This window comes from Prosopis cineraria, unplaced genomic scaffold (assembly GCF_029017545.1).
Source record: "Prosopis cineraria cultivar Desert tree isolate PC_DT_omini unplaced genomic scaffold, ASM2901754v1 PC5, whole genome shotgun sequence".
NCBI classification, from domain to species: domain Eukaryota; kingdom Viridiplantae; phylum Streptophyta; class Magnoliopsida; order Fabales; family Fabaceae; genus Prosopis; species Prosopis cineraria.
This window is the reverse complement of record NW_026555336.1, coordinates 11097365-11120585: the sequence shown is the minus strand read 5'-3', so window position 1 is coordinate 11120585 and position 23221 is coordinate 11097365. Positions and strand designations below refer to the sequence as shown.

At 34.1% G+C, this 23221-nt stretch overlaps 1 pseudogene; it reads left to right on the top strand.

The window, feature by feature from the left end:
• Positions 1 to 1127: 1127 nt before the first annotated feature.
• Positions 1128 to 22047, top strand: LOC129310379 (hydroxymethylglutaryl-CoA synthase-like; annotated as a pseudogene).
• The last annotated feature ends 1174 nt before the right edge of the window (positions 22048 to 23221 follow it).

The window sequence follows — 23221 nt, the reverse complement described above, 5'->3', positions numbered from 1 at the left end:
ATTATTTATTCAAAAACTATAAAGAATGTGAATGATTTTGGAGTGCATGTAGGTTTATGGATCTACTCTAACAAATGCATAGGACTTATTATATTTTAATGAAAAAAAATATAATCTTTAGTCCTTATACTTTTATCAAATTTTATTTTTAATTTTTATAGTTTTTTTAGTGTTTTTAGTCCTTATAATTTCAAAAAAGATTGGATGACTTTTATTTTTCTAATCCTTGTATTTTTTATTTTTCAATGGTTTTAATCCTTATAGAGATGGAAAACATTGAAAAAACTACATGAATTAAAAGCAAACCTTAATAAAACTATAAGGATTATGGATTATGTTTTTTCTATTCTAATTTATAAAACATTAATCAAGATGTCCATTTATTTAGCCAAATATTTAAGAAAAAGAGATTTCTATAAAAGCATTTGAATATACTCCTCTATTCTTTTTTATGAATCATTTATACCAACTTTATCAATACTAATATAAAAAAAATAAAAGAAATAAAAATGTGTAAAATTCTAAATATGTTCTTATATAACAACTTAAAAAGTATGTTATATTAATTTTTTTCATGACAAATAATTTTAAAAATATTACTTAAAAATCACACCTTAATTTATAAAAGACATCAAATAAATATTTTAGGATGTAATTTATAAATGAGATATATCAATAATCAGGAGGAGAGTTGCAGTTATTTTAACTTTTTGACTGAAAGTTGCATTTATTTTATGTAGCCAACACCGTTGCAGGGCTACCACTAGAGTTTCTTATCTGTTTTACTGTTTTTTATTTGCCAGCCTTATCTACTTTACTATTTATGCATTACTGTACTCCTACTATAATTATATATATTTATATTTGCTTGTATGTAAAGGAAAATTATGTTAAATTATTTTAGAGAGTATCGGAAAATTCAAACTAAAGAGATGGGGGCATGCCAATATATAAGAGAGACGCTGAGACCAACACTTGCATGCCATAGTCTCACTCTCTCCTCTCTTCTTTTCTCTTTCTTTGTGAATCTCTGCGACTACAATTTACAGTTACTTTGGATTTGAATTCTCTCTCTCTCTCTCTCTCTCTCTCTCATAACAATCCATTTACAACACAGTCGAACAAAAATGGCAAAGAATGTGGGGATTCTCGCCATGGACATCTACTTCCCCTCCACCTTTGTTCTTCATGTTTGAATCCATCTCTCTCTCTCTCTCTCTCTCTCAGACACACACACACACTTTCCCACTTTTTTCTTCTTTTATTCCCTCCTTTTACTTCCTCCGCTTGCAACATCAGTAACGATCGTCATGTTTCATTTGGTGCTATGATTCTTCACAAAAGAAATTCAAGTTATTTGATTTGATTTTGTTTTTAGTCTTTAAAATTTATTTTCAATCTTTATAGTCCTATAATTTAACACTGTTAAAAATTTAAAAAATAAATATCATTCAATCTTGTTGAAATTATAAGGATTAAAAACATAAAAAAATTATAAAAATTAAAAGCAAAACTCAATAAACTATAGAAAAATTTTTCTTTCCTTATTTTTAAATCTATTTATGGTTTGAACTTTGAACATATTTAAAAGGAAAAATGGCATTTAAAGATACTGTAAAAACATTAATTATATTTAAGAAACATGAAAATTTAAAATTTTAAATAAGGATCATGGTTCTTAGCTAGAACTAAATCTTTTTGAGTTAATTTTTCTCAGTACTTATATTTCATATTTTCAATACTTAGTTTTCAATTTTTTTTGTTAGTCATTTTAGATGTTTTCAATACTTATCTTCTATGTTTTTAATATTGAATATCGATAAATCAGTATTAAAAACATGAAAGATGGGTATTGAAAATAGGATCAAGGATCATTTTTATTTTTAAAGAATTTGCTTAGGGAAAAAATTGTAAAATATGTAAAATAACCCTAAGCTAATAATTTGAGAGTAAAAACGATCCTTGACTTTTAAATATATATAAAATGACTGTTGAAAAATTGAAAAATTGTGTACTAAAAATATTAAAGATGAGTATTGAAAATATGAAAAAATACCAGCACTAAAATTCAATTTGAAAAATTTTAATTTCAACCAAGGACCATAGTCTTTTTTTTTATTTTAAAATTTCAAGATCTTTGATTGTAATTAATATTCTTATAAGCTCCTTAAATGCCATTTTTCCTATATAAAAGTCATTATGATCAAGTACTTGATCCCTACTCCAAGTTTTTTTTTTCCCTAGTTCCTAATTTTAGTGATATATTTCTAGAAAGGGCTACCATTTATGTACCCAGCTAATATGAATCAATTGACTTAAGCCAAGTACCATTTTTCTCTGAAGTCATTAGATTGTCTTTTTAAAGAAAAAACTTATTTTTCACTAACCATCTATATATCTATCTGTATTTATGGGAATCATGAACATCAAAGCTCATTTCTTAAACTTGGTATGATACACTGGACTCACATGCTAGTTTGAATAAATAATCCATAAGGTCATGCTCAGGATGAATTCTCATGGCTATTTTGTTTTCAAAGCTCTAACAGAATTTAAAATCTTAATACATCCCAAGCCATATATGATGTCATGTTGTGCCATTGTCTTCGCATATGCATGCAGGAAGCACTGGAGGCTCATGTTGGTACTAGTAAAGGGAAATACACCATTGGACTTGGACAAGATTGCATGGCCTTTTGATGTAACAGACTCACACAGATCTAAATAGAGGGGGAGAGTAGAGAGAAACTAGAAATAGGGAGGGAGAAATGAAGAACAGAATAATGGGAGAGCAAGGGAGAGAGAGACAGAACGTAGAGAGAGGGGAAGAGTGTTTGAATGTGCAATCACAATATTTCATTCATCAAGTGTCCATTACAAGTGCAATCAAGTTTATTTAACACAACTCTAATGCCGAAATAAGGAAGCCTTAATCACATCTATATATAAAGCTAACTTTCAAATTTCCTCTTATAAATGAACACAAAAGGAAACCCTAACACCTTATCCATATAAGTTAGGCTTTATATTTTCCTTCTTACAAAATATTAAAATAATATAAAGAGTATTTACTTTTTCCTAGAATAATGTCTCCCATATTTCTTATCAATTCCTTCCTGCTACAAAGAACTCTCCTTTAGAGAGATAGAAAGTTGGGAGAGATAGAAAGTTGATAGGCTTCTAGTAGGGTAGGATCAAGTTGTCTAACCTCAGCTTCTGAGATCCAAGTGGCATCTTCATTTAAACAATCCTTCCAACGAACTAAGTAACGATGGAGGGGCCCCTCAAAAGTTAGGACAATTTGGTCATCCATAACTGTTTCGATCTCTTCCATTGACGGTAAGATAGACGGCAATGGTGGAATTGGCACATGCAAGGGCCGAGTACTTGCAAAATCATTAAAAAGCAATGGGGGAGGCTCAAAAGTTCCCCCGTAAGGTGAAAGATCCTCCACATTAAAAACTAAACTTATGGTTATATTAGGAGGTAATTCTAAAAGATAGGCATTAGATCTTAACTTCTTTCTATGCGAAAAGGTCTAGAAGCTCGAGCATGCAACTTTTTAAAAGTATATTTGGATAATGTTCTGGATGAATTTGAGTCATAACATAGTCGCCTATATTAAAGCTTTAAAATCGGCGATGAGTATTAGCAGATAATTTATATTGATCATTACTCATTGCTAATTTTTGCCTAATTTCAACATGTAATTCATGAAGGCGATGGGCAAAGGATTATGTAGATTCGGAAGTACGAAATGTTAATGGGATTGGCATAAAGTCAATGGGCTATTTAGGATTAAAACCTTAAATAGACTGGAAGGGACTCGTGCCTGTGGACCTATTCACCGAATTATTATATGCAAACTTAACAGTGGGTAGAACTAAATCCAAATTCTTTAGCTTGTCTTTGATTATACTTCTAAGCAAATTACCTAGACTTCAATTAGTAACTTCAGTTTGCCCATCTATCTGGGGGTCAAATGCAAAAGAAAACTTCAACTGGGTACCAAAAAGTTTCCATAGGGTTTTCCAAAAGAAGCTAACAAACTTAACATCTCTATCGGATACAATGGTAGTAGGTAACCTATACAGACGCACAATCTCCTTAAAGAACAATTTTGCAAGATAAGAAGCATCTATGGTCTTGCTACAGGGAATAAAATGGGCTATCTTGAAGAATTTGTCTACAATGACCAACACAGAATTATGACCTCTAGCTATTCGAGGCAATCCTAAGACAAAGTCTATACTTAAGTCTTTCCAAGGTGGCTTAAGGATTGGCAAAGGAGTGTACCAACCGGTATTCTATCTTCTAGCATTAGAAGTTTGACAATTTCGACATTGAGACATTATACAAGCCACATTACGCTTGAAAGAAGGCCAATAGAACCTATCTTCAACTAATGCCACAGTTTTATTGATCCTAAAATGACCAGCTAAACCTCTAGCATGTAATTCCTAAACAAGGAAAATCTCACATAGAAGTTCATGGGATGCATAGTTTGTTTCCACAAAAGAGATGATCACCTTTAAGGAGGAAATCGATGTGATCATGACGGTTATACTATTAACTTCTTGGTATATTATCCCAAAATCTGGACATAAAGCATAGTCTTCCTTCAGGTTTTCAAAACCAACAACACTAATGCTCATAGTGTGCAACAAGTTGATCCGTCAACTAACAGCATCAACTACTTTGTCTTCTGTTCCTAAACGATGCTTGACCATAAAAGTAAATCCCTGAATATACTCAACCCATTTAGCATGTTTAGCATTTAAGTGCCACTGAGAGTTGATAAACCTATCCGCCTGATGATTAGAGTAAAGAACAAATTGTTGAGGAAGGAGATAGTATTTCCAATGCTCAAGAGATCTCACAATCACATAAAACTCATTGTCATAGATGGAGTATTTTTGTTTTGCATCGTTGAGCTTTTGCTAAACAAAGCCACAAGGTGACATTCTTGGCTTAGAACATCCAATTCCTATCCCAGATGCATCATAAGTAACTTTGAAACACTTCATGAAATCTGGTAAGACAGGATTGGAGCTTCAAAAAGCTTCGTCTTAATATTTTAAAAAGCTAAGGATGTTGTAGAAGTCTACTAGAACTTGTCTTGCTTTAAACAATCAATGATAGGAGCCATAATAGTACTGAAGTTTCTAATGAAGCGTCTATAGAAAGAAGTAAGGTCAGGAAAACTTCGGACTTCATAGAGAGATTGTGGCTCAGGCCATTCTTGAATAGCTTAGACTTTCGGGGTCAACTACTAAACCCCTTTAAAAATAATAAAACTTAGGAAGATGACTTGATTCTAAAGAAATGAGTACTTGGGCAAGTTAACATAACACTGTTCTTGATGCAGGGTGAGAAAAATTAACTCAAGATGTTCCAATTATTCCTCATTAAACTTACTAAAGACTAGTTTGTCATCAAAGTATACCACTAAGAATTTTCCAAGTATAAGCAAAGAAGGTGAGTCATTACCCTTATAAATGTACTTGGGGCATTTGATATACCAAATGGCATGACAAGCCATTTAAACAACCTATCTTGCATTTCAAAGCTAGTCTTCCACTCATCTCCAGGTCTAATCCTGATCTGATGATAACCACTCCGAAGGTCAATCTTTGAGAACCAACTAGATTCGGATACCAAATCAAGCATGTCATCAAGTCTAGGAATAGGAAACCTATACTTGATGGTAATCTTATTGATAGCTCTACTGTCTACACACATTCTCCAAGAGCCATCTTTCTTGGTAGTCAAAAGAGTAGGTACTGCACAAGGACTCATGCTATGTTAGATATAACCTTTCTCTAGTAATCCATTAACTTGTCGATTAAGTTCTTCCCTATCTTTTGTATTCATTCGGTAGTATGGTAAGTTAGGGAGTTGTGAACCTGGAGTAAAATTAATTGCATATTGGATATCCCTCATTGGTGGTAGCTTAAATAAAAGCTCATCCGGGGCAATGTCTTAAAATTTGTTTAAGAGCTGTTGCACTTCCCTAGGCATTTCTGTAGTTGTAACCGAAGCAATTCATTTTGAGATCTTAGACACCAGAACAAACACAAGTATACTTTCTTTGCTTTCCCTCACAAACTGTTTCTCTGTTAGAAGGTGCAAACTTTAGCTTTTGGGCTTCATACTTTTTTAAATTACTCAGATGTTTAACATTAGTGTCAAGCTTAACAGGGCGTAGCAAGATTGTCTTGCCATTATGCTCAAATGTATATGTATTCTCCTGACTATGGTTGATGACATTGTGATCATAAAGCCACGGTTGACCTAGCAGAATGTGAGCAACATCCATTAGGAGAAAATCACAAAAAGCCTCTTTTTTATAGTCACATAGTTGCAAAGGAATGTGACATTGTTGAATGACTAGTAAAGAAGTTTTGTCAACCCACACAACTCGAAAAGGTTCTGGATCAAGTTCTATCTTAAGACTGAGCCGGACTACTCCTTGACTAGAAATCACATTTTTAGAGCTCCCACTATCAATCAATAACTTGCAAGATTTGCCTCCACACTTCATAAAGTTATGAAAGATACTAGTTCTCTTCCATGAATCACTAAGTAGAGGGACCGACAAAATGTATTGCATAACTTTAACTTGATATGTCTGATACCCATGTTCATCAATGATGATGTCTTCATCAACATCTAAAGAACACTCAATTGGTTCCACAACGATGTCGGCATTGACATCATTCTCCTCTTCCTCAAAAGGTGAGCCAATAATTAAAGCTCTTTATGGGCACTTTAAAGCAATGTGACACTTTGAGTGATAATGGAAACACTCAACAAGAGAGTTACTAGGGCAGGAAGCCTCAATAGGCTTAGAGGTATTACTCTTGAATCCATTTTGGTTAGGCCTAGATGTAGGTACTCTAGAAGGTCGCTCTATCAGGTTTGAACTTTGTGTCTGTTGAAATTGATTGCTCTGCAAGTCAGTATGCCTAACAAAAGTGTACTGTAATAGAGACTCTACTTCCAAGGTCTTATAGTACGCTTCCTCAAGAGACTTAAGGAAGTTTAGCTTAAGCTCCTTTTGTATATATGGCTTGAGTCTATTAACAAACCTAGTGATTGTGCGTCATTCTTCTTCATCCACATCACTTCTAGTCATAAGGTCATCGAAATGAGATATATACTCAAAAGTAGTAGAAAGTTGCTTCAGGTTTAGGTACTTGTCATATAACTGACTCTTGTAATGAATCAATACATATTTCTCTTTCAACTTTGCCTTCATTGCATCCCACACCTCAATTAGAGGATATCCCTGTCGCTCATTGTTCTTCTGAACATTTTGCCAATATTTTCTTGTAGAACCCAAAAGTTTTATTTTTGCAAATCAAACTCGTTGGGTATTACTCTTGTTATACCATTCAAAGTAGTCTTCTATACAGGCTAACCAATCTAAGAAAGTACTAGCATTCAATCATCCATCAAATTCAGGGGCCTCAATCTTAACCTTTTTAGTGATGTCATTAGTATGCACCCTTCTAAAGTTTTCTCTACCGTTCTGTTGGATTGGATGAAGTGATCCATGATATTGTTCTTCGTGGTCATGATTATCCCAAGTATCATCTAAATCTTTTAATTGATGATTGATAAGTTTATGAGAAAAGGGTCTACCATGTCTTCTACTCATGTTTCCAAAAGAATAACCAATCTTACAGGGAGTTCCCTTGGGTTGATTAAAGATAGGGGATCTCTCATTTCTAAAACTAGATTCTCCTTTGAATATTAGTCTCTCTAACAGCCCTTCAATTACCTTTCCTGTATCCTGTCTATATTACAACTGAATAGCACCCATGATCTCTTCAAATTTCTGATTCATGACTTCCTTGAGTTTATCAAATTGCTGGTCCACATATGCCCTTTGAGCCCTCTCAAATTCCTCAAGGTGATTTTGGGTGATTTGGAAGTTATTGGTTAAGGCTAGTAATTTATTGGTCTAATAAGGCTTGCTTGTTATAAAAATCATGAATGCTTATACAATGACAAGGGAAATATTTTAAAGTATAGGATTTAGGGTGGTTCTAGAAACCTTAAGGAAAAGGTTCCCAAGTAGCCTTCACCTAAAAAGGTGAAGTCCCTTTCTAACAAAACTAATCCTCTGGAAATTTAAAATTCCTCAGGGATTGTATATTAAAGAGGTAACAACTTGAGTGAAGTGTTCACAATAACCTCTAAAGGTCTATAACATTATAAGGAAATCATTAAACTTCAACTAACCTGGCTAATTTCTTGACCCAGGTATAAGGCCAAATTGTGTGTGAGGTAAGTGTGTTCTACGTTGGGAATAATGTTGTCAAGAAGTACAAAATTAACAATAATAATGATCAATATTTTTTTAAGAATATTAAACTAAACACACTTTTAAATTAAATTGCATGCTCAAAAGGATCAAACAAAAGATTTCAAACTAAGTATGAAAGGAAGAACTACCTCCTCCTAAAAAACCATATAAGTCAAATAAATGAGAGGTTAATGGCCTTACTAATAAGGCTTTAAAAGCTTAATAGTTGAACTTATACCCAAATAATACTTTGAATGATGATTTGGGATCCTCAAGCATGCTCAAAACTATAGAAAACTCCTTATGCAAAATGCAAAAAAATTCAAATTCTGGGTACTGTGTACATTGGTGTGTGAAGTCATGTGTAGGGAATTGTCACTAGCATGTGGGTGCGTAATGACACACGCAGATCACTTCACCGGAGCATGAAGGCACGTGTGATGGAGGACGGAGGTGAAATTTCTGGTTCTGATCAGATTCCTCTTCTTGAACACGATGGCAATGGTGTTTTAGCGATATGACATCAAGAAGTGGGTGTTTTTGGGTAGGCAATAAGAAACCGAGTCTGTGAGTTTTTCAGGTGAGTTTTTATGATTTTCAGGTGACAAAAAATGGCCAAGGAACGTAGGAACATAAGCTCTGATGCCAAATTGATGTAGCACACACTCACACACACTCACACAGATCTGAATAGAGGGAGAGAGTAGAAAGAAACCAGAAATAAGGAGGGAGAAATGAAGAAAAGAATAATGGGGGAGTAAGGGAGAGAGAGACAGAACGTAGAGAGAGGGGAAGAGCGTCTGAATATGCAATCACAATATTTCATTCATTAAGTGTCCATTACAAGTACAATCAAGTCTATTTAACAAAACTCTAATGCCTAAATAAGGAAACCTTAATCACATTTACATATAAAGCTAACTTTCAGATTTCTTATTACAAAAGAATACAAAAGGAAACCTTATCACCTTGTTCATATAAAGTTAGACTTTATATTTTCCTTCTTATAAAATATTAAAATAACATAAAGAGAATTTATTTTTCCTAGAATAACGTCTCCTATATTTCCTATCACCTCTTGTACAGAGTTAGAAGATGTCATCTCAATGAGGTTTCTTGCAAGAACTTGATAACAGTCTCAGTTTCCTAATTTTTCTAGCTGCAATAGATATCTTTAGATATCTCTTTTATATTTTTCTGGTTATCAAATCATAAGGTTTTGTCATTGCTAAAGAAATTACAAGCTTTACACAATGGTTTAATGAAAATTCAGCTCTAACAAAAATTTTCAGTGGGGGTGGATTAACCATTTTTATCTTGACTTTAACTTTCATTTCCATGTCAAGGATATCAGCTTTTATATACCATGCGCAACAATTTCTATAACATTTAGATAACAATGAATCCTTTAGCCTTCTAGAGTTATTCTTAATATGGTTTAAATGTTATGTTATATTTGTGACACTAGCTTTTCATCTATGGTCAATAATAATAGTAGTGTATAAATGGTAGAGTAGGGAATACAGGTCAAGCATGATAAGTTACCCATTTAAACCCATTTTTATAAAGGTTCAGGCTTGAAATATTAGGGATTTTTAGTTTAACCACTAGTACAAAATATGAAATTTAAGGGGTACTTTCTACATCAGTTGAAAGGCAAACGATGTAGAAAGTTAAGGCGATGGCATTTTTAATTTTGGCAACGCGTATTATAGTTTTTACACTGGGTGAAAAGGCAACCACTGTTAAAAATCATTTCTACAGCGGGAGAATGGACACCCACTATAGAAAAACAGTTTTCTACAGCGGGTGCATAGACACCTGCTGTAGAAAACTTGATTTTCTACTGCGGGTGCATCCACCCGCTCTAGAAATGATTTTCTACAGCGGGTGAAGGTGACCCGCTGTAGAAAGTGGTTCAAATTTTTTTTTACTTCTAAGCTCCACACTTCTCCTTCCTCATTTTTGTGCCTTCAGAACACTCATTTGTGCTTCCCTCCCTCATCCCCCTTCCTCATACCCCGTCGTCCCCACCATCTCGGCTCGCTGTCCCCCTCGAGCACCCGTCTCCAGCCCCCCCGACCCCTACCCCCGACCTCACCCCCTCGCCCCCCTCCCCCCTCCCCCCCTCGGCCCCTACCCTCGTCCCCAACCTCCCCTACCCCCCTTGGCCCCCTGCCCTCGTTCCCCATTTGGCCCTCGCCCCCCGTCCCCACCCCCCTCGGCCCCTGCCCCCACCCTCACCCCCACCCCCACCCTCACACCCCTCCCCCTGCAGCTGCCCCTCCCCCCTTTAAGTGCCATTTCCTCCTTCTGCCTCTACCGTCTCCTCCTCCTCCTGCTTGCTCCTCCTCTTATTACTGCCGCTACTTTTGATTAATTAGGTATGGCTCTTAATTTTTATAAAGATAATTTTTTATTTGATTGTATTTTTTTGTTAATTTATTAGGCTGATATGTGTGTATATATATATATATATATGATAATAATGATATTGATTATTATTGGGAGTGCTGTTAGTGGATTTATAAATCCTTAAGTTGTTGCATGTGATCTTTAATTTTGTTTAAAATTATCAATTTTCACTATTAAAATTTTTTAAAAGTCTTAGGAGGTCTAATTTTTAAAGGAGACTCTGTCGAAATTTTTTAAAATTCATTCTTTTCCTTTGAATTGCTTAAATTTAGTTTTTAAGAAGGCCTCATCAAATTATTTGCATGTGGTCATTTTTAAGAAGGTCCAATTTTTAACATTAATATGTTCTTTAGGAGTTGACATATGGATCGTACTTGGATGAATGCTAGATGAACGAGTGATGAGCATGATAATGGGGTGAAGAAATTTTTAGAATTTGGTAAGAAAAATATTGTTGACAATAGTGTAAGGTTCTATTGTCCTTGTGTTAATTGCTTGAATGAGAGGAGATTAGGTGCTGCTGAAATAAGAGAGCACTTGGTTTGTGATGAGATTTGCAAGAATTATACAGTATGGATTTGGCATAGTAAACGATTGGAAAATTATAATAAGACGTCTCAATACATGGAAATTGATAATCTGGATGATGAAATAGATATGAATGAAGATCGGTTAGAGGACATGATCCGTAATGTGGGGGAAGAAGCTTTTGAACGAGCACATGTGTATGATAACTTGTGCACTGACGTGGAGAAGCCTCTATACCCAGGGTATATTGATTTTAGTTTGTTATCTGGGGTGTTAAAACTGGTTACCTTAAAGGCAAGAGCTGGGTAGAGTGACCAAAGTTTCACTTGGTTGCTAGAGTTACTTCAAATAATGTTGCCGAAAGGCAATGTACTACTAAATCATTATTATGATGCCAAGAAGATCTTATGTCTAATGGGTATGAAGTATAAAAAAAAATGCATGCCCTAATTATTGTGTATTGTATAGAAAAGAGCTTGAAGGGGAGGAGAAGTGTTCGAAATGTGAGGCACCATGGTACAAAGAGAAGGGGGCTCCTGCAAAAGTCTTATAGTATCTTCCAATTATATCAAGGTTCAAGCGCTTGTTTGCAAATACTAATGATGCGAGAACTTGATGTGGCATGCAAATGAGAGGATATCTGATGGAAAACTTCGTCATCCAGTCATTTTTCTCAGTGAAAGAAAATTGATCAATTGTTTTTTGAATTTGGTAATGAGCCAAGAAACTTGAGGCTCGGACTTTCTACTGATGGAATGAATCCTTATGGTAGTCTCAGTAGTATACATAGTTTATGGCCTGTTCTTTTGGTGATTTACAACCTATCACCTCGACTGTACATGAAACGAAAGTACATGATGCTATCCATGTTGATTTCAGGACCAAAACAACCTGGAAATGATATTGATATTTACCTAAGACCTCTAATTGAAGATTTGAAAATGTTGTGGGAGGTAGGTGTGGAAGTGTTTGATGCAAATCGGAAGGAAAATTTTAAGTTACATGCTATGATCTTTTGTACTATAAATGATTTTCCTGCATATGGGAATTTGTCTGGCTATAGTGTAAAAGGTCATAAAGCTTGTCCAATTTTTAAAGAAAGCACAAACTATCATTAACTTCAACATGGAAGGAAGACAGTCTACCTTGGCCATCAGAGGTTTCTTAGACGAGATCACCTTTATTGTAAATTAAAGAAAGCTTTTCATGGTCACCAAGAGCACAATCATGCTCTGGATGCTTTGACTGGGGATCAAGTGTTTGAACGAGTGAAAGATATCAATATTGTCTTCGGTAAGACTAAAAAGAACATTGGTGCAAAAAACATATAAAAAAAAGGTCTATCTTTTTTGACCTTCCATATTGGCACAATCCTGAAGTGAGGCACTGTATTGATGTTATGCACGTGGAGAAAAACATATGTTATAGTATTATTGGAACGCTTCTAAACATACCAGGAAAGACCAAGGACAGTGTGAACGCAAGATTAGATTTAAAAGAAATGGAAATACAAGAGGATTTACACCCGAGACTAGAAGGTAAGCGAACTTATTGTCCCCCAGCCTTTCATACATTGTGCAAGTCTGAAAAAATAAATTTTTGTGTGTTTACATGGAATTAAAGTTCCTTCAGGGTATTATTCAAATATTGGGAAACTTGTGTCTGTGAAAGAGTTGAAACTGGTAGGCTTAAAGTCTCATGATTGCCATGTCTTGATGCAATAACTATTACCTTTGGTTATTCGAGGTATATTGAAAGAAGATTTAAGACTTACAATAACTAGACTCTGTTTCTTTTTCAATACTTTATGCAGTAAAGTTATAGATCCCTGTAAATTAGAAGAGTTAAAATAAGAAGCTTGTATGATTTTGTGCCAACTTGAGATGCACTTTCTTCTTACTTTTTTTGACATTATGGTTCACCTAATAATGCATCTAGTGAGGGAGGTAAAATTGTGTGGCCTTGTTTATTTACGATGGATGAACCCAGTTGAGAGATACATGAAAATACTAAAAGGGTATGTCAAGAATCCATATCGACCTGAAGCATCGATAGTTGAAAAATATGTTGCCGAAGAAGCCATGGAATTTTTTTCTAATTACTTGTCAAGTACAGAATCAATTGGACTTCCTAAATCTCATCATAAGAAGAGGCAATTAAGTCAAGGCACACGTGGAGTATCAGTAAAGAGCATAATTCATGATGAATTACAAGAAGTACATTTATATATCTTGAATAATATTGATGAAGTTAAAGAATACATTTCTTCTCACAAAGAACTTCTAAAGGCAGAAAATTATCGAATGAGAATGACTGAACAAAGGTTGTTGAAAGAGCATAATAAGACTTTTGTAGATTGGTTCAAGCAAAAAGTTTTGAATGAAAGTAGCATTTCTAATACAATTAAATGGTTGGCAGGAGGTCCTAACTTTGATGTTATATGTTGGAGTGTGTATGATATTAATGGGTATTCTTTCTACACAAAGTCCTTGGATGAAAAGAGTACAGTGTAAAATAGTGGGGTTATGATAGTGGCTGAAGCCATTTACTTCTCTAGCTCAAAAGATAAGAAACCTAAACTAGCAGCAAGGACTTATTTTGGGGTTATTGAAGAGATTTAGGAGGTTGATTATACAAAATTTAGAGTTCTTGTTTTCAAATACAAATGGGTTGACATCAACAGTGTTTATGATGATAAGTTAGGATTTACAATGGTTGATCTTAAAAAACTAACTTATGGGGATGAGCCATTTATCATGGCAGACCAAGCTAAACAAGTTTTCTATGTGACAGATCCAAAAATAAAAATTGGTCAATAGCACTGAAAGGAAAAATGGTGATTGATAGTGATGATAATCAAGAATCAAGCTTCGATATTTCTGAAACCCCTACCTTCTCATCAGGGCTACCAATTTTGAATGTAGTAGATGAAGTAGATGACGAACATGCTATAAGAAATGATCACCATGAAGGGATATGGGAGAATATCCCTATATGAATTTAGTTTTAAAATTAAAGTATGCTTCCTAAGTTCAATTAAATTTATATTATTTTTTGTAACTATCTTATATTTGTTTATTTTTATAATTGATTTAATCTATATGAATTAATAGGAATATGGAGTATCAAAGTGAACATAGTGATGATACTCAGAGCCAGCCCACTATTGGCCAGCCACTTAGTGATGACTCAAGTCAGGGTACCTCTAGTGAGAGCCAGTCTGTGAGGAGAGATAGACGTGGCACATGATTGAGAGATTTGACATTAAGTAGGAGTGCTGGGCACAAGTTACCAATCCAATTTGATCGGAGATGGAATTCGATAGGGGAACACAAGGCCAAGTTTGTTAGTTTTCTTGGCCTCCTATCTCGTACTAAGCCCCTTATTGTATTTGAGGACTGGTCTAATATGCCAGAACGTGTGAAGGACCAGATATGGGAAAGTATTCAGGTACGTAATTAATTTATGCATATAGTTATATATCATTGTTAAATTACTAATTATCATCTTGTGTTTTAATTACAGCTCATGTACGATGTTCCTTCTAATCAAGATTGTCGACACAGGTTGATTTCCTACTGTGGAATGCGCTGAAGAAATTTCAAGACTGATCTTGCTAGGAGATATATCCATATTGAGGTGCCAGAAGGTCAAGCTCCCCCTAATCCTCTCGACACATACCAATTCCTTGATGAAGATACTTGGCAAGAATTTGTTAGGATTTGAACTTCTGAAAAAGCTTTATTTGTTGATTTCTAATTAATTTAAGTTTTGTTTAGTTTTACTTCAACTATAAAATTTAAAATTAATTTTTTTAACAGGAAAAACGAGCTAGAGGGCAGGAAATTGCTCGACAGAATCAATGCCCCCACACGCTGTCTCGTGGGGGTTATGCTAGGGTTGATAATATATTGATGGTGGAGAAACAGAAGAAGAGAGAAGAAAAAGCTAAGTCTGATCCTTCCATACTCCTTTCTCCACCATCCCCGTCTCCCGAGAGGAGAAATGGAGATATGGATACCAATACAAAAAAGGAGGCAAAAAAGGCTATACAAGCGAGACAGCGTGCAAGATTGCTGAGAGGATTGTAAGTAATATTATTATTTCTTGTCCCTTTAAATTTCTATGCAATTATATATAATATTAATTAAGATTGTTATTTTTATGTTACAGGATGCTCTTAAGGAGCAACAAGCCCAAGAAAGTTTCATTCCAGAGGGCAAAAATGATATCTTGACAGTTGCAACAGGAAAACCAGAGCATCCGGGTCGTGTGAGGGGCGTTGGACATGGTATGGGTATAAGAGACTACTTTGGAGCACCTTTATGCCCTAACTTAGGAGGTGTAGTGACTAGAGAAGAACTTGAAACAGTGATATCTACTGTGAGACAGCAAACTAAAGAAGAGTTTGAAGCTTTATTCGAGGCCCGGCTTTTACAAATGAAGGAGCAAATGAAGGAGGAGATGATGAGCATGATGAGCTCACGATAGGAGACGCCTACTGAACCAGTTCATACATCTCCTGGATTTCATAGCACAAAAGGGAGTAATGTTCTTGAGCGTGTGTCAGAGGGTCCTTCTGGTGACAACATTGGTAAACCATACGAGATGTTTCTAGAAGATCCTGATAGACGCTTGGTTGCTCTTGGTAGCGTTTACAACTTGGGGTCAACTATCTACCATAAGCAAATTCAAGATTATCAAGTAAGAGTAGTGGTTGAAGATCCAAAAGTGCCAAACGCGTTGGTTCCATTCCCTACTGATGAGGTGAAGATTGTAGCAGAAGCTGTTGGCAATTTTATCCTGTGGCCCAAGAGACTTATGAATATGGTTTAACCTATGGTATGTAATTTTATTATATTGCAGCTTTCCTAAAATATTTTCTTACTAACTATTTCTTTCTTTTTTATTATGTATAATAGCTTTTCTCACCGAATCTCCTGAAACTTCTAGAACCCTCGTTAACTCTACACTAATAAATGATCTTAATGGCGTATGATCCATCATTTAAATTCAAAGATTTGGAAATAGACCTAGAGGTTGTGGGTAAAAAAGATATGATAGTGACAATTGAACAGGAAGATTTGCTTGAACTTTTGTCAGATAGTCAGCTTACCACACCACACATTGAACTATTTATGATGTAAGTTTGTGTTTCTTTAATGAAATTAACTTAATTATCAAGTCTAGTGATCTAACACAATTGCATTACTGTAGGTACCTTCATCGTTTGTGCATCACATCGGGCAAAGGTGATAAGTTCGGATTCCTTTGCCCACATCACATGACAGAGAAAGGGAATACTTCAGAGTTAAGGGCCCAGTATCTCCAATAAAGAATATGTGAAGTCAAGAAAGATGTTTTTATGGCTCCATACGTGCACTCATAAGGATCAATTTGTAATTAATAGTTTTTTCGATATAGATTTACTTTAACTCGTCATATTTTGTAGGGACCATTAGCAGTTGTTTGTTCTTTCAATAAAGAGCAACACTATTGTCTTCTTATGTTCCCTCCATTACAAACTTGGGAAGGAAATGAAGAAGACGATAGACTCGTAAGTATATTTATGCAAAAATATTTAATATAATTTACACTAAATATTTGAGTTACTAACTTGGTGATCTTGAATATAGAGCAATGAAAACATATCAAAATGTGGTCTTGCAAAAGCACGGACATGAGCTCAAGGATCCTACATGGATCGAGCCAAAGGTAATGCTATACTTTATGAATATGTTCAATTACTAAGATTTTTTTTATTGATTTCTTATGATTTATTCTTATACAAAGCCGTAGACAACGAGTGAAGATGAATTTGTGTGGCCTATATGTCATGAGACATATGCTCAACATTATCACATTGGGTATGATTGAATTTATAAAAGAGGTAAATATATTTTTAAGAGTTTTATTTTATTATGTTATTTGAGAGTACATAATAAGTTTCTTTTACAAATTATATTTTAGATGTTTGACAATTCGGATCCATTCCCTGAAGCTGAAATTAAAGACATTCACATATATTGAGCAACTGATTTTAGGGAGAATTTGTGAGTTTTGTAAAAAGTTTTGTACAATTTAAGAAGTTTGTTAGTTATAGACAACTTTTGAAAACATTTGTTGACATAATGTTTTGGATAGCTCAATATATAGTTCTTAGATAGTTTATAGATAACTTTGAGTTTTGGATAGTTGTTAATTTAATTTTATATTAAAAATTGTAAATAAATTGAGCTGTCTGATTTGGCTGTGGTAATTTTTGTGTACAGAGTAGGGTAAATTTAAAAATACAGATGTTTATTTTAAAAATAAAATACACTTTTTACAGTGGTTATTACCATAACTGGTGTAGAAATTAATATTCTACATCGGTTAATGTAAAAATTGGTGTAAAATAGCAAACTTTCTACAGCGGTTGGAACCCAACCGCTGTAGAAAGTACTCCAGTTTTTAATTTTTGAATCGTTAAACTATTTTCAACATCGGTTATGGTTAGCCAACGTAGAATATGTATTTTTTACAGTGGTCGTATAACCGATGTCCCTATAACAACACCACCTATTTAACCGCTGTAAAAAATCATTTTTAACTGCTGTAAAAAGTCATTTTTGTATTAGTGAACCAAGCTTCCAAGCCTAGCCTTAATAGGTCCTATAAAAAAGGAAATGGGCTCAGGCATCTTGTTTAGGCCTTTTTTTGTTTTATTTCTAATATAAAATATTCAGCTCTTGTGGGCCGATCTTACCTGTTTACTGGCTCTACAAGCCAGCCTGGCATATATTACCCTTTGGTTTCTGCTTTTAATGTGCTTAATGTTTAATATTACATCGATCCTGAAAATTTATTTATTACAGTATGACAGTAGTTACTTCCCTTCTTGAGAAGTGTGGGATAGATCATAAACATATTGGTCGCCTGGAAGTAGGCAATGAGACAGTGAAAGACAAGAGTAAATCTATCAAGACATTTTTGATGTAGATCTTTGAGTATCTTTTTGAGTTTCAACATAATAACTTCATGGTTCTATGAGTCAAAAAGTAATTTACATGAAGTAAAATAACCTCTTCACCATAATATGATGGTTTATGGCCTAAACCAATTGACGCAGCAGAGCAAACACCAGAATACTACTGATCTTCTTAATTTTAAAGTCATTGAATATCACTTTGACTATTTTAGATATATAAATATGTCTTCATTATTATGAATCAAAATGAGTTGGTTCAATTAAACACTTCATGTATAATTTCTGTGTCAAGTTTCCTAATAAACTATGCATATACTTGTTTGAAACAAACAAAAACATGGAAATACTGATATAGAAGGTGTTGATTCAACTAATGCATGCTATGGAGGAATTGCTGTCTTGTTTAATTGCATCAATTGGGTCGAAAGCAGCTCATGGGATGGACGATATGGATTGGTTTTCTGCATAGATAGTGCAGTATGATCAATTCCTATGTTCCTTTAGTTTTTAATTCATATTTCCTTTCATTAAAAATACTTTGCATTGGATTTTGAATATGCAATAATACTATTAGGTGCTACAAAATTTGAACTCAAAGATGCATGTAGTCTAAATTCTATCATACTAGTTAAGGTTGGTATTTTTTCTTGTGCATATCATGTGAAACCGTGTGGACTTTAAAGGGACAATAAGAGCATAAAGTTGAAGTAATAAAGATAAGAATATTAAGTTAAACATGTGAGCATACATGAATAGATAAAATTCATAATGAGCATATGTAAGAAAAAGTGATTGTGGTATTTATTGAGAAGAAGATGATAGGAAATTGTTTAAAATAGTTTGGACATGTATAGAGAAGACCATGCGAGGTTCCAATGTGGAGAGTGAAACAGTTAGTTTTGAGCCTTGTAATGAGAGGTACATAAAGAGCAAAAAGAACATTTATGGAAGTTGTTAAATGAGATAATTTTTAGTTAACAATATTTCTAAAGGCTTAGTTGCTTATACAGAACAATAGTACTGTGCAATTCATGTAACCAACCCTTTCTAGTGGGATAAAATTTGTTGTTTTATCATGTGAAACTGTGTATTGAATTTCCTTTTCCCCTAGATTTATGTTGAAGAACTAGCTCGGGCTACTGGTGGAGCTGCTGCTATTAACTTGTTAATTGGTCCTAATGCTCCCATTGTTTTTGAAAGGAAATTGGGAGGAACTCACATGTCTCATGCCTATGACTTTTACAAGCCTAATCTTGCTAGTGAATATCCTGTAAGCTTTTCTATTCCTCTACATTTTATGACCAACTAGTTTTGAAAGTCAGATCACATGCTCCTTTTACGTCTGAAAAAAAGGAAGTAATGAACTATGAGAACTAAGAATAGCATCTGAGTACTCTACTTGCCTTTCCTATTCCTATTCACTGGTAAAGTCATAATCTACTCAGTGTTTTGACCTTTTAAACTGCAACTGCAATAAATTCACTTATATGGTGTAGGTTGTTGATGAGAAGCTTTCTTAAACATGTTGCATTATGGCTCTTGATTCTTGCTATAAAAGACTGAGTTACAAGTATTTTCTACCATTACTACAAACTCTTGAAATATCTTTAGAACACTATTTTTTTAAAATTATAAGTAATAACCAAGTACCTTACTGTACTGAACTTTACAGATATGAGAAACTTGAGGGAAAGCAGTTTTTCATTTCTGATGCTAACTATTTTGTCTCACACTCTCCTTATAACAAGGTAGTCTAAATTATGATGATCTCAAATTTTAAAGCCTAATTCCTTATGACAATTAAGCATATACTTAAATGTAATATGTGAAAACTCTTTGTCTCTTATTAATGATTGCAGCTTGTGCAGAAAAGTTTTGCTCGTTTGTTATTCAATGACTTCTTGAGGAATCCCAGGTTCTCTGCATTTCTCCATTGTCTGGAGAACTACTCTTACTTTCTTATTACTCGATGTAGTAAACTTGTCAATTGATTATGATTTCAGCTCTATGGATGACATTGCTAAAGATAAGCTAGGGCCTTTTTCAAACTTATCTATTGAAGAAAGCTATCAAAACCGAGATCTTGAAAAGGTCAAAGTGCAGGGCTCTAGTGTCAATTGATTTTTAGTTTCTTGCTCTACTTTATTATCTATATGTGAGCTTCAAAGCATACATGTTAGTTGCATCGATTAGGATCTCTAGGTAGACAAATGTCATTACACGAACTTTGTCTCTAATTCACAGCAAATGCACGAGAGAGAAGAGAAGAAAGTAAATAGTTTTAGTGCTTTTGTTTAGCAGAATGAGGGTTTAGTTACACATCCATCATACATACCTTTCCATCCACAATTAAAAAAACAATGAGGTAATATTGCACCAAAGGGCCCAAAGATATAGCTTGTAAGGACCGCCGATGGGATTAATTTTCAAATAAGCTCCTTGGGCTTAGATTTTTAAGGTTTATCCACCAAAAATAGATAGCCCGACACTATATAACTATAGTTAGATAGTGTTTTTTTTCTGATGATGTGCAATATTATTAATTTGTAGGTATCCCAGTAGGTTCCAAAACCTTTATATGATGCAAAAATGACCAAAACATGTGAGCAATATGTATACTGCATCTCTGTATGTAGCTTTTGCTTCCCTTATTCATAGCAAACATAGTACATTGGTGAATGACTCTACATAGCTAACTGAGTCCCAGACAAGGCTTTCTCACATCCAATGTTTATTATTATATTATGTCTTCTGATAAAGATTTGCATTTTGCAATTTTCAGGCAAGGAAGAGGGTGATACTATTCTCATATGGAAGTGGCCTTACTGCTACATTGTTTTCCTTGCAATTACATGATGGTGAACATGCATTCAGCTTGTCAAATATAGCTACAATGATGGATGTTTTAGGAAAATTGAAGTCAACGCATCAGGTATTTGTGATCTTTGGGAAGCGATTTGGCTTTATCTTTAAGTGTCTTTAAAGATGCTCTAAGACCATAGGTGTACAATTAAATAATAAATTATAGGTTCATGAGAATTTGGGATCTTAAACTTATTGTTAATACAATATTGTTCCCCTTAAATTTTTAAAAACAATGTAATATTTCCCCCACTATTAATAAAAGTTAATTTTAACTGTTAATTGACTAAAAATTACAGAAAAAACCTCAAAAATTATTTAAAAAAACCAAAAAAATTACTAAAAAGGTCCAAAAATTATATACAATGACTCAAAATTTACTATAAAAAGTTACAAAACATTTTATTGGTCTTTTTTCTGTAATTTTTGAGGTTAATTTTTACAATTTTTTCAGTTGACTAATGGTCAAGAGTAACATTTTTTAATTGTATAGGCACTATTATATCATTTTAAAATGTTGAAAGGAAACATTGTTCAAAAAACGGGTTTAGAGTAGCAAGCATTCCTAAATTTAAGGGTTAATTTACCATTTAACCCTTGAATAATCCATTAATGTGTGCATGACAGATTTTAATGCATATGCAGTTTCCTCCTGAGAAGTTTGTTGAAACAATAAAGTTAATGGAACATAGATATGGGGCCAAGGACTTTGAGACAAGCAAAGATTGCAGACTTCTATCTCCAGGCACATTCTATCTCACTCAACTTGATTCCATGTACTGACGATTCTATGCAAAGACTACCACTGCCACAAATAATGGTTTGGCTGCTCATGCTCATTGATGTTGCAGTCCAATGTTACAAGCAAGGCTGCACAAAGAACTGGACGGGACTAGACTTTAGCCTAACTTAGAGTTTGGTCCTTTTCATGAAAAGGACTAGGTTAGGCAATCCGTAGTCCGATCTGGTCCTGTGAAAACCCAAAGATTAATAGGACCGGACTTAGTCTATAAAATTGGGAGACTGGTCCTGTTAGTCTAATACTCACTTGGCCTTTTTTTTTCTCTCTATGATAAGCAATAATGCATTTCAACTCAATTAAGATAATAAAAACACTTATAATTATAATAAATTCACAATGATTTCTAACATCAAAAAAATAATATTTCAGTTATAGTCTAAACTCTAAATAATTTAAATATATAATTTCAACAAAAACACTCAACAAAGTTCAACACTATATTACATTTGTCAAGTAATTATCTCCTTAGCTTCAATAGAAACAAATTCAACAAATCTTCAAATAATTATCTCCTTAGCATAAATAACACTTGAAGCATCTGTAAAAAAAATTATATACACATATATAAAGTGATTAGTAAGTGTAAAAATACAATATATAAATTAAATTAAGAGACATAAAATTAAATATATTACTTGTAACATTAACCACATCGTCAGTCTCTTGAAAAATGTTAACCTCATGAAACATAGAGACAAACTCTGAGAGAGATTGCCCTGCAAGTAGCCAATTCTGGGCACAAATGAGTGCTTCAATCATCTTAGGAGATAAAGAACTCCTATAATCATCAACAACACGTCCTCCAGTGCTAAAAGCTGATTCAGAAGCAACTGTAGATATTGGTATAGCCAATACATCTTGTACTATCAAGGAAAGCACTCTATACTTGGTAGAATTAACTTTCCACCATGTCAAGATATCAAAATCATCATTATCATCATCAATAGTGGTGTTCTCAAACGTACTAGCAGAAAGGTATCTATCTAACTCTGATTGGGTATCAACTGATGAGCTTTTTTACATCTGGGATGCTAACCATCTACGACTAGGGTCTTGTTTACCTTTACTTGCATTTAAAGTGTTGGTGTCAAGAGCACTTGGAGAGTTGACACTACCAGAACTACTTGTATCAGGACCAACTGTCGTAGAGTATTCCTCAAACAAATGATATAAAGTGTCTCTTGCCTTGTTCTTCATGGACATGCAAAGGTCAAGAGTAGGAAAAAGCTGATCAAATACATGATTGATTTAGGCAAGCTTGTATCGAAGATCAAGAATCAAAGCAATAATCAACAAAGGGTTCAAATTATCTGCTGCCCCCTAATACTTA